The following is a 14,411-nucleotide window of genomic DNA, read 5'->3' on the forward strand; positions in this document are numbered from 1 at the left end:
TTAGATTTTCAAAATATGTAACCATGTTATTTTTTTTAGTGAGAATTGTAGCCAAACTTTGTCCCTTTGTAAAGTTTTTGAGATGCAAGCGATGAAAGTAAAGATGAACTAAATTCAACTATGGAGAGAGAGAGAGAGAGAGAGAGAGAGAGAGAGAGAGAGAGAGATTTTCTGTGAAAAAAAAATATTATAGCTTGCATAAATATCAAGGATTACGTTTAGGTGTTATTTATATAGCAATCCGTAGTGTGGATTAAGTTACAAATCTAATTCTTCCATGACAAATGCTAACCCATTTAAAACTCTGTAAACTCAAACTCTGTAACAGATTCTTGGCTCCAATATTCCAGGTTTGTGACATGTTTCTAGCTTGCTAATTTTAGATATTTCTCATTCTTTATAAGAAATCATTTTTAAAATATTAAATGAGTTATAATAAGTCACAGTAATAGGTTGAAACTCTATAATAACAAAAATAAAACATAAAATTTATCTAGGTAGAGCATATTGAAACACAATTAATAAATATCGTGTACGTTATAATGAAAAAATTTAGAGAATATTTAGTTTGGAGGATGAAAAAGTTAAATGATAGAAAATAAATATAAAATTCTTTTATTTGATTGAGAAGAAAAATGATTGGATAGAAAAAAATTATATATATTTACTATCATAGCCCTATTACCTCTTTTTGAGCTATTATCTGGTATAAAAGAAACATTTTGTTTGTTTTAATGTGTTTTCTAGAAAATAAATCATTTTCATTCAAAAAGTATTTTTTATAAAATTATCTCATTTTTCTATGTTTGGTAGCAACTTTAAATGAGTTGGAAAACGATTTCTTAACTTTTCTTATTTAGCTTGCCGTGAAATAAAGTTGTTTTTCAAAAAAAAAAAAAAAAATTGTGGAAAACAATCTCTAAAAAATAAGCAATACTTTTTTTGTTGACTAAAAATAGTTTTCATTTTATTCATTTTTTATGATATTACCAAATACTAGAAAACATGGAAAACTATATTTTCACATGATTTTCCATTGAAAGAAACGAAGCGGTCAGTAATATATGAGGGCTAATTGTTTTTATTTTATATAAAAACTAGTCGGAAACCCGTGCAGTGCACGGGAACTTACCTATTTATAATAGACTAAAATAATTTTATAAAATTTTAAATTGATTATAAACTATACTATTGCGTGAATTGCTCCTATCTTTTTGAGTTACAATTTGATGAATAAGCCATTGCTTGAACATGCAATGAGTTGCAAAAAATCTAGCTAACAAATTTAGATATTGAAAAAAAATAACTAAAAAATTCTGATGTTAAAACGTCCAAAAGGAAAAAAAATAAAATTAGAAAATTTACTGGCACTGCCTAGAAATTATTAAAACAAAACAAAATATATATAACTACCAAATAGAGAAATATAAGAGAAAGATAGGTTACCTTCAAGAGAATAATTCATAGTTATAACAGTTGAAATTTGCTAAACTGTTTCAAATATTGCAAAAAATTGAACCCAAAAATTTAGATGGTCAAACTTTCAAAAGACAATAAAATTAAAAATCAAAAGATTCAGAACCTACAAATTATAAAAAAAAAAAAGTCATTAGTGCGAGACAATTTTTGTAAGGATGGAAAGCTTTTCAAACATTGTCAAACACTTTGAAGGTGCAAATAATATAGGCTTCCAACATAATCTTTAATTAATAAACAAAGAAGTATGACACCATAAGAGAAAATATAAGATAAAATATAGTGCATAAAATCTCATGGGGCCTGGAAGAACAGACAGCCGCAAGATCACCTCCACCAGACACAAAACAAAAGCAAAAAAAACTTATTCACAAAAAAGAGAAAAAGCAATAGCAAGCATACCAAAGAAATTGAAGGTTAGGGTTTTCTCTCTTAATGGAGACGGACAGAGGAGATTGCTTTAGGGTTTTCAAAGATTTTGTCTCTTTTTCTTATATATATATATATATATATATATAAAAGAGACTCCTGTTAGGACTCTCTTACTATACTATTGCGTGAATTGCTCCTATCTTTTTGAGTTACAATTTGATGAATAAGCCATTGCTTGAACATGCAATGAGTTGCAAAAAATCTAGCTAACAAATTTAGATATTGAAAAAAAATAACTAAAAAATTCTGATGTTAAAACTTCCAAAAGGAAAAAAAAAATTAGAAAATTTACTGGCACTGCTTAGAAATTATTGAAACAAAACAAAATATATATGACTACCAAATAGAGAAATATAAGAAAAAGATAGGTTACCTTCAAGAGAATAATTCATAGTTATAACAGTTGAAATTTGCTAAACTGTTTCAAATATTGCAAAAAATTGAACCCAAAAATTTAGATGGTCAAACTTTCAAAAGACAATAAAATTAAAAATCAAAAGATTCAGAACCTACAAATTATATAAAAAAAAAAAAGTCATTATTGCGAGACAATTTTTGTAAGGATATATATATATATATATATATATATATATAAAAGAGACTCATGTTAGGACTCTCTTACTATTTAGTTTTAAAAATTAAAATTTTTTAAAATTAAAATGATGATGTGGAAAATTGTGGGAATTTCAAAGGTTTCGGTTATATATATATATATATATATATATATAGATGAATGTATAGATAAAGAAGTTAAAATGATGTAATAATTGTGATGTGTCACTTGTATAACTGTTTTTTCTCCAATGTTTTCCATCCCTGTAATTCTCACCCCTACCAAATGATACCTAGCCCTTCCACTTGTGTGTGTGTCTAAACTGGTTGCACATAAATTAGTTGAATTGTACCATAAATTGGTTGAATTGTGAACCGACCTATATACCAATCCAGTTATTGTATAAAACTAGAATTTTTAAAAAATCTTAAATAATGGCAAATTAACTATCCTACCAGTAAAATAAGGAGTCAGTTTAACTAGACAGAAGCAACCAACTAAGCAAATATTGCAATTTTGTAAGAATTGATGGGACAACAATCATGGAGGAGTAGTTGATGGTGGAATAACGATAAAATAGATTGAAGATCAAGTAGAAGTAAACCGGTTGTACATAAATTGGTTGAATCATGAACCGACCTATATATACCAATCCAGTTGTCCTATAAAACTAAAAATTTCTTAAAAATATTGGGAAATCAACGATTCTACTAGTAAAATAAGAGAAATTATAGAGTCATTTGGTGAATCACGTCACTTGTCTACCATTTCACTAAAAAACTTCCACTTGTTTAAAATTGTTGGGTCAGTAATTAATTTCTGTTAAAATTTTTTTTCTAACTAACAATTTTAAACAAGTGGAAGTTTTTTAATAAAATGGTGAAACACATCACTTATCCATCATGTGAATCTTATAATTTCTTGTAAAATAGGGGGTCGGTTTAAGTTACTAGACAGAAGTGATCCCAACTAAGCAAATTTTGTGACTTTGTAAGAATTGACGAGACAACAACAATCATGAAGGATTTGATGGTGGATTAGCGATAAAATAGACCCATGCCATGATCAAGTACAAGCTATCCCCCATCGACAAGTCCATCACCATTTGTTGACTTCGATGCCACATACCCAGTTTAAATACGATGATAACGCAAATCTTTGCATTAAGATTTAAGAGCATGTTGACACGGGTTATAACTAGAGCCACCTTTCGGAGCGTCATGTTCAAGCATGCCATTAACTTCTTTGTTTTACCTGGTTTTTATTTGTAGTAGAGGCTGCAGATCACACATGTTGTGCAAGAATATATAATTACTTAAAATGTAGTATAATAATGTATAATTTGGGGTTTTTAAATATAATTTTTTATTTTTTATTTACACTCACAATAAATGAGGGGATGTGTTGTTATTTGAAAATGTGGTAAAATGCATAATTTATTTTTTAAAATCTACTAATATTTTATTTTAAGATTAGCCGTCTTCAGAACAAGTAGTTAGTTTAAGATTTGGACCTTGAGAGTTTGGTTAATAGGAAACTAAACTATCCCTACATTTGGACGTCATTAACCTTAAATTAGTGTCTGATGACTCCTAGCATCTCAGCTAGTAGTGGCACCAAAATCCCTTCAGTCCTTTGCATGTATTGTGGTGGTGTATCTAATATGATTTCTTTGTGCTATTACAGTCCTTGTACCCTTGTTGTATTCGTTATTCCTATAGCCAAATATCTTTCTTTCTCCCTTCTTTTTTCTTTTTCTTTTTTTTTTTTTTTTTTTTTTTTTTTTTTTTTTGAAAGCAAAACAATCAATCATTCATTAATATGTAAAGAGTCTTGGTACAAAGCTTCCACCGCCAGTGGCGGTGAATCCTCTAACCAATACATTTCATCACTAAGATTCTTGCATACCTAGCTAATGAATGAGCCACCATATTCCCCAACCCCCCCCCCCCCCCCTCCCCTAATACAACTAACTGATGCATGCTGCATTCCCCTAAGCTAAAACCAAATATCCTCATAAATATGTCCAAGTAATGAATTGTGGGAAGAGAAATCTGATATGGTTTTCATCACTATAACATTGTCACCTTCAACTACAATCTCTGAAAACCCAGCTTCCATGGCAAAAATAACTGCTTTTCAACACGCCAATGCTTCTGCCTCTTCGCTGTTTCGTACAAAGGGTCCCTCACCGACATCCTAGCCATTTCTTCTCCCTGTGCATTCCGGATTATTGCTCCAAAGCCTGAACATCACTGATCCGAGAAAACAGCTGCGTCAAAATTGAGCTTGTACAGATTCTGTGGAGGGGGCTTCCATTGTTGTCCGCTTGGTGCTGCCACTGAAATAGCCAAATGCTCTTGCGCCTTTTTGTAGTCTTCAAGGTATTCTGCTGCTCTTCTGTTCAGTCAACGTGGATCCTTCATCTGTCTGCCATGCTCTAACATGTTTCTCTGGTTCCACACAGTCCAAGCTTGAGTCAGGAAGAGCTCCATCCCAGCTGCATCCAACCTGTCCATTAACACCTCAAAAAGTTGCATAAAATCAGTAAAATTAGTGGAACATTTCTGCATCACAGTTGAACTACCAGCCCACACATCTTGGGCCGCCGGACAGTCCCAAATAGCATGAACTGCTGTTTCTGGAGCTTGTTGACAACAACGGCATGTGTTATCTGTGATAATCTTTCTTTTAGCCAAATTAACTCGGGTTGGCAATATCTCATGACAAGCTCTCCAAGCAAAGACCTTCATTTTGTTTGGCACTCGAATCTTCCACAGTTGCTTCCATGCTTGCTGCCTTGCACCTGTCGAACATTCAGCCCACTCCCTAAGCACCTTTCTAGCCACACGGTACCCGGACTTGACTGAATAAATCTCTTTCCTATTATGCAACCACACCATTACATCAGATACCCGCCTATGACTTAGAGGAATTTTACAAATTGCCTCCGCATCCTCCTTATTAAACTTCTCCATGATGACATCTCGCCTCCATTCATGTGATTTTGAATCAATAAGATCCGAAACTCTCCAATCCTCCTCACCTTCATGTATCGGATGCGATACCCTATTTGATGGATAATTTGGAATCCATTTATCCATCAAGACTTTAATGGATTCCTCACTTCCCACTCGCCAACAAGATCCACTTCTCAAAATGGGCATGGCAGCCATAATACTCCTCCATACAAAGGAACAGCTGGGAGACACAGTAGCATCCAATAAGTGGCATCTCGGAAAGTATCGAGCTTTGAAACATTTGAAGAAAAGGGAATTTTGATCATGCATTAATCTCCAACCTTGTTTTGCTAACATCGCATAATTAAACAACCTCAAATCCCAAAAGCCCATCCCTCTAACATCCTTAGGCTGAGTTAAGCTCCCCCAACTCTTCCAATGTATCTTTCTTTCATTGCCCACTTGTCCCCACCAAAATTTAGCACATAAAACATTCAGCTCTTCACACAATTTTACTAGCAACAAGAATACCCCCATAGTATATGTAGGAATTGCTTGTATAACTGCCTTTATTAACACTTCCTTCCCTGCTCTTGATAACATCATACCCTTCCACCATTGTAATTTTTTCCAAACTCTATCCTTAAGATAAGAAAAATTTTGATACTTTGCCCTCCCCACCAAAGTAGGCAGCCCCAAATACGATTCAAATCTCTCTACCACCTTCACCCCCAACATTGACACAATCTCTGCTTTTTGTCCTTGTTGCGTATTACTGTTGAAGTAGACTGAAGATTTCTCCATATTAATGCATTGTCCAGAAGCATTAGCATAGGTTTGCAAGACTTCATCGATAACCTCAACCTCTCCACCTATGGCTCTACAAAAAATTATAGAGTCATCTGCAAACATGAGGTTTGAGATTCTAGGCGCCCTTCTACATACTGAAGCTCCCTTGATATGACCATACAATTTTGCCCTTTGTAATAATGAAGTGAATCCTTTTGTACATAACAAGAACAAATTTTTAGAGAGAGGATCCCCTTGCCGGATTCCTCTAGATGGATGAATATTGCCATATGTTTTTCCATTAATAAGAATGGAAAATGTGGGAGAAGTCACACACCCCATCACCCATTGAATCCATCTTATATTAGCTTAGATCATCCCTTTTTTTTGGGGGGGGGGGGGGGTAAACCGAAGATTATATTAATTTAAAGAAATAAAATTTGGGCAAAGCCTCTCAAAGTACATGCCAATGACATCAAAGTATAAAAGCATAACAATGTTTGAAGGTGGACAATCAAAGCTAGTATAATATTCTTGTTGATTTGCCCCATTCTTAGCCAATCTGTCAACACACTAATTAGCTTCTTGAAAAAAAATGATTAACATTGACCCTTGGAATCAAACCTAAAAGATACCTGCAATCGGATATGAAGAGAGAGTGAGTGGTGTTCATGTTGTCTTGCCCCACTAGCCACTCTACTACCACTTTAACATCCAACTCTACTTCTATGACTTGAAATTCTTTGCAATGTAGGTCTTCAAACCATCTCTATGTGACCACAATTTAGCCTCCACACTTGTTGCTATTTTCTATAGTTCTGGAAAAGCCAACCAGCCACTTAGCATTATCATCTAAGAAAGCACCAACGCGGCTATAGAGGTGCTGCTCCCGCGTCTGATGCGACCCAATGCGGGGTGCGGTGGGCGACGCCGCTGCCTGCGTGTCGGTGCCGCGTCGAATTTTTTATTTATTTTTTAATTTTTTTTTCGTTTCCAGATATGCGCCGATTCGTGCCAATTTGAGTCAAATCAGATCATATCAGCCGAAATCACTAAAATAGGCCGAAACCAACCGATTCAGGCTGAAACTGGCTTTAAATCAGGCCGAAATTCAAGTAAAAATTAAAAAAAAAAAAAAGGGTGCAAAACGCACCATTTGAACTTGAAGCTTTAAACAAAAAACCCTAAACTCTCTCATTCTATTCTCACTAATTATGCATCTCTGCCTCCTTGCCTCTTTGCTCTCCGTCTCCCCTCTCTCACAGTCTCACTCCCTAAGAACCCACGACCATCACTCTCTCCATCTCTTGGTCTCAATCTTTGCATCTCTCGGTCTCAATCTCTCCACCATCACTCGGTCTCAACTCTCAAGCTCACCGACCCAAGTCCCAAGCTAACTCAGGTATCAAATCTTTCATTCTCACCCTCCATTATACTCTCACATGCTCTATTACTCATTGTGATCTAATTTTTTTAATTTTTTATATAAGCTGTAATGTTGTGGCTTGGGTTTAATTTTTTATTTAGTTATTATATATTTGTCAAATTATTTGTAGGTTAAATTGAAATTATTGAATTTTCAAAGGATGAAATTACTAGCAACAAAACTTCACTTTCATTGGATGAATAAGTGACAAAGGAAGAAGCTCCTCTTTGGAAGTATGTGACTAAATTGGAAAAACTACCTGGCTCTACTTCTAAATCAGGTGGAAACACACATTTTAAGTGCAACTATTGTGGTGGAGTTTTTTTGGGATCCTATTCTAGGGTTAAGGCTCATTTATTAAAAATTAGTAACAAAGGTATTAGAGCATGCAGAGAATGTATGATCAGGTTGAGAATGATAAGTTAGAGAGAGAACACAGAAGTCAAATTCCCTTACACTCACCTCTCCTAGGCCGTGGGCCTATTCCTTTATTTCAGAGACAGGAAGGGAGTGGTAGTACAGATCCGATTGATGGTAAGAGGAGGAAGGTGATTGTGAATTCTCCTTTAGAGAGAGCATTCTAGAATAATGCTAGACACGAATTGGATAGTACAATTGCTAGGATGTTTTATACCGGTGGGCTTCTGTTTCACATTGCAAGGAACTCAAATTATCGTAGTTCCTATGCATATGCTGCTAACAATAACATTCCGGGTTATGTTCCTCTTGGATACAATGCCTTGAGAACAACACTTTTGTAAAAAGAAAGAGCTCATGTTGAAAGACTTTTGAAACCAATTAAAGACTCTCGGCTTGCAAATGGTGTAAGTATAGTTTATGATGGATGGTCAAATCCACAAAGGATGCCTCTTATTAATATTATGGTTGCTTCAGATGGGGGTCTAGTGTTTATAAAGGCAATTGATGGGTCAGGTGAGTTCAAAGACAAACATTTTATTGCTAGGGTGTTGAAGGATGCTATAAAAGAGATTGGACATGAAAAAGTTGTCCAAGTCATCACTAATAATGCTAGTGTGATGAAGTCTACTAGAGCTCTTATTGAAGGTGAGTATCCCAAAATATTTTGGATACCATGTGTTGTCTACACTCTCAATCTAGCTTTAAAGAATATTTGTGCAGCAAAAAACACTGAAAAGAATGAAGTTACATATGAGGAATGTAGTTGGATTACACGTATTGCTGATGATGCATCCTTCATATGTGTTTTTATCATGAACCATGCAATGAGGTTGACAATGTTTAATGAATTTTGTCCATTAAAACTGCTCCAAGTTGCTGATACTAGATTTGCTTTGGTTGTTGTAATGCTGAAAAGGTTGAAGTTGATAAAAAGATGTCTTCAGGCTATGGCTATTAGTGACCAATGGGCTTCTTAGAGGGAGGATAATGTTGGAAAAGCTCAAAAAGTGAAAGATATGATTTTAAGTGATTGTTGGTGGGATGTTGTTGATTATATCCTTGAATTCACAGAACTTATTTATGATATGTTACGAGTAGCAAACACAGATAGGCCTTGTCTTCATCTTGTGTATGAAATGTGGGATTCAATGATAGAGAAGGTGAATGCAGTAATATATCAGCATGAAGGCTTGGAAGATGATAAGTATAGCTCATTTTTTAATGTGGTGTATGATATACTCATTGATTGATGGACTAAAAATTGTACACCATTACATTGCTTGGCTCATTTCTTAAATCCTAAGTAAGTACTTTCATTTTCTATTTTCCTTAGTTCCCCTTTCTTGTAAAACACATGTTTCATCATATATATATATATATAATTTTTTTTTTTTTTCTTATCTATAACTAGGTATTACTCCATTGATTGGCTTTCGGAGAATCCAAAATGCATTGAGAATCCAAAATGCATCGCTTCACATCAAGATCATGAAATTTCTATGGAAAGGAGCAAGTGTTTGGAGCGATACTTTGAAGATGAGAGTGAATTAAGGGTGGTGAAAGTTGAGTTTACTACATTTTCAAGAAGGAGGTTTCCTTCACTAGATGTCTTAACAGATAGGTGGGCCTTACAACCTTTGGTTTGGTGGCAATACCATGGCTCCTCGTTACCAACACTTCAAACCCTTGCCCTTAAAAATTCTTGGACAACCTTGTTCATCCTCATGTGATGAGAGGAATTGAAACACATACAAATTCATTCATTCCTTAAAAAGAAACAAAATGGCTCCTGCACATGCTGAGGATTTAGTATATGTGCATTTTAATCTTTGACTATTGTCAAGGCGCAATGAAGAGTACATAAATGCAGCAACAAAGATGTGGAATATTGTAGGAGACGACTCTTAGAATGACAGTGACATACATGGAGGAGCTGGAATTCTTGAGAATGCTACCCTTACACTTGATGAGCCAGAGTTGGAGGGCATGGTTATTGAGAATGCTAGCACTAGTGTTACTACTAGTGAAAGTGAAGTTCGAAGCAAAACTATTGATCTTGATAATGATGATGAGGGTTGTATTTGATTGTCTTGTTGATTATGTTTTATTTTGTTTTAGTTTCAAACTTGTGGGTTGTATTCTAATTTCTAAACATCATGGAATGTTTTAGTTTTAAACTTGTGGGTTGTATTTAATTTATGAACATCATGTTTTAGTTATTATCTACTATTGCTCTTAAATTTGGTATATGTTTATATAATGTGAAAAAGTATGCTTAGCAATATATAGAAAATATAAATAAAAATATTTTTAATAATTTTTTAATAGCCACACCCTGCCGCACCCGCACCTTACTTTTTCAAAAATTGTCAAGTCTTGCACCTGCACCTGCACTTGAATCTGGAAACACACCCATGCTTCATAGTTATCATCACGAATGAGACCACCTCCTGCCATGCTCGGATTCCCTAGAGCTATCCATCCGTATTTAGTTTGTACTAATTCAAATGTGGTTTGTTCCACCTCACATTGACTAGACTTCGACTGACAATCTGCTTAACACACCTAGCACAATAAAAATAGTTGAGAACCAGATTCCTCACTTCTCCCACCAATCTGTAATTTGGTTCTTCTTTTTTTGAAAAATCTCTTATTGTGGTGAAACCATAAACTCCATATTCCATATGCAAAGAAATGCTTCTATGGTAGATTTGATTCTCTAGGATTTTGTGTTGAACACATATTCTTCTTCAACCAGCTGTAAATACTAGAATTAAAGAATATGCCATCTGTGGGTGCACCGTCCCACACTTGTGGGTTGCATGGCCTGCTTTCTCTTTCTTTGGGAGTCGCCACCTGATTTAGGTCTAGGAACCAAATTGGGTCTCTTGTGTGGATTTACATACTAGAAAATAAGTTCGGAGTTAAGGTATGAGTATTGGAAGGTGTTAGATAGTTGATAGGCCACATTTAATTAAGGAGATTATTAACAAAGCCCAAAATCTAATCATGCAATTATTAAGTCAAATAAAACACGCAAGGAAAAAATCTCACATAATGACATAAAAGGAAATAAATTCAAACCAAATATCAAATAAAATATATTAAGTCAAATATCAATTAATTACAAATCAAATCAGACAAAAATGAAATCATGCATAAATAAAGAACATCCTATTCCAAACATGTCAAATATAATATTATGGAAAGGTCAAAGAGAAAATCATAGCAAAGCAATTAATTAAAATATTCTAACCTAATCTTAGTCAAACATAATAAACAAGCATGGAAAGATCAAAGCAAATCAATTATTTAATTAAAACAAAAATTCATCAATTTTCTGGGTCATGATGCGCACGCATGGAAGAGGTTGTGTATGCATCTTTGCAAGCATATGTATGCACCTTTAATCATGCGTGCACATATTCAAAACACAAATCCATAATTAAATTACATTTTCAAATAGATTCACATATTCATATATACCAATTCAACCCTTAAATCAAAATATGGTAAGACGCAACAAATCAAGATCAAACAAATTAGTTCATTTCCTAAACATGCATTGAATCTAAGTCTACCAAGAACAAAACGTCACAAACAAAAGATGTTCATCAAATCATATACCTAGTCTTTTTTTTTTGAGAAACAAATCATATACCTAGTCATGTTCATCAATTCATATATTTAATCACATTCATTAATTCATATATCTAATTATTCAACTCTTCATTCGAAACAAAACAGAACATAAGAATTAAACAAATAGATTAAAGACAAAACCTACACATGTTAAATATTCTCAAGAACAACAATAGGAGTAAAACATGTTCAAACTAAATAGGAGCCATAGATCATCCCTTTAAGCATAGAATAACGAAATTACTATTTCAATCATTATATTTTCAAAATAAATGCAGTAATTTATTTTAGTATTTTATGTCTATGTGTCTCCACAAATGCATCTTTCTATTTACTCTTTATTTGCATATTTTGGGTGTATATTGTTAATACTATTATTCTTTTTTGAGATGAGTCATATTCTTATTTTTTTTCTTCTTTTAGTTAATAATGGTGTCCAAATCTATTCAAGCACATGACCATCATTGTCAAAACCTGAATCGTATCGTGAATTGATTTTTAATTTTTTTTTGTATCGTGTATTATATTGTATCGTATATCGTAAAATATACAAATACCTAATAAAATTATAGATATACATATATAAAAGGAATATTCATTATAAAATTAGAATATATTCAACTAATGACCAATTTTCTCATTACTTATGTAATAATATTTAACAAAACTAACTAAATAAATCAAATTAACATATATTTATAACATATACATTCAAATAAATTAAATTCAGAAGTGATAATACATGATATATAAGCCAAAATAATAATCTCTTTTCATCATCTTGCCTAGTCAACTTCATTTAGGTTAAATTCTCAACCAAAAAAAAAAAAAAAAAACTTCATTTAGGTCAATGTTTTCATCATCTTACAAAATTATTTCTTCATTGACATTTTCTTCATCATCATCAGCTTATACTATCTTTTTTTCCTATTCTTTTATTCTAATTTTTTTAAAAAAAATAATTCTTCTTGACATTGAAGCTTCTTAGACTTATAAAAATGATAATAAAATAAAAAATAATTATATTTTTATTTAATACATTATTCAGAGCATAGAAAAGAAAAATGCAAATATGAAAGTAAAGTGTCAAGTGTGTATGATATTGACAACTATGCACTTGACTATTTCCGATGGGGTTACACATTTTGTATTACATTATATTCAATTATTTTTAAGAAAAAATTGTACGTAGAAATTTACCATGATTATGGGTGCTTTTATTATTTATATTTGTATACAATTTTATTTTATTTTTGAAAAAGATATAAGTAATATATTATTTGATATAACTTTTTTTTTTTTTTTTTAGGAATATATTTGATATAACTTAAGTGGTGTACTTTCACCAACACCATTGATCATTGGAAAGACTAATTATGTTGTGGCCCATGGTCTTGTGAGTGGAGAGTGGAGTGAGCTTAATTACAAGGTATCAACATGGCAACATCTAGATTCAGAAAAGTTTAGAATGACAGTGAGGCCATGGCCCCTCCAATACGAAAACTTTCCCGACTAAGAATCACTGGATGATCAATTATTAAGTAGGGAAGAGAGAGTTAAACAAAATTCCAGGCAGAGATTCTTTTGGCTGGCTAGCCTTAATGAACGAGTACTGTTACAATTGCGTTCTTATCTATCTATAACTCCCCAAAGTCACAAAGCCGTTAACGACACTCAACGCTATGCCAATCGCCAAATCTATCTTTATTTAATATTTATATGTAAAGGCACCTGTCAGTCATAAGTCATAATACCACCCCATCTGTTTTTCCGACTTGTAGCTCCGTTACAAACTCAAGGACCCCCACATTACAATTATCAGTTAACAATTAATTAATATCATTCTGATACACTAATTTTAAGAATATTCCCTCAATATATTCTTAATAATAATAATATTAAGCTTTAACGTCTATACCTCAATATTAATATTAATATTACTCTGACACAGTAGTATATTAAGCTTTAACATCTATTTTCTGGACTATACCTCAATATTCTTTTTTGGCAAACAGTACAGTACTACCTCAATTAATTTTTCAAAAATAAGTCAGGACAAAATACCAAATGGGGTTAGGCTATTTCCGTTTCTTTCTTTTTTGAAATTTTTAAAGGCCAAAAGGGTGCTTTGAACCTTCAAAACTTTATTTTACTGTTACTTTTCAGTTTCATAAATGCGTCCTATTCTCCCTCACTTTTTTGTTATTCTTGCTGAGTTTTCGGGCAATATCATTTTTTGATTTTATTCATTTTCAGCTTCAGCTTCAAATTTTATAAGTGTTCAGACCAAAAATATAAAATAAGGACAATTTTATTTTTTTATAATTTCATAAGTACTGCAATTTAGATTTCAAACTAAATTAACAATGTAATAAGTGCTAATAATTTTGCTTCAACTAATAAGTTACATAGTTTAATTTAATTAAAAAAAAAACACTAATAAGGTAAGAACTACAAAAAAAACACTAAATTTTGTCCCAAAAGATTTAGAGAATTTTTGGTACATACACTTAAAAATATGTATTTTGTTATTTGAAAATATGTGTAAAAAATGTATAAAAATACCTATAATATTGTTTAATATTTAAAAATATGTATTTGAGTTGGATTCTAGTGGTATCCCTTCCTTTTTTTTTTTTTTTTTTTTTTTTTGTTTGAGAAAGCTTCTAATGGTATCCTTAACCGTTAAGCCATTACAGCACAGTAAATAATA

This window comes from Quercus robur, chromosome 5, assembly GCF_932294415.1.
Source record: "Quercus robur chromosome 5, dhQueRobu3.1, whole genome shotgun sequence".
In the NCBI taxonomy this organism is placed as follows: Eukaryota; Viridiplantae; Streptophyta; class Magnoliopsida; order Fagales; family Fagaceae; genus Quercus; species Quercus robur.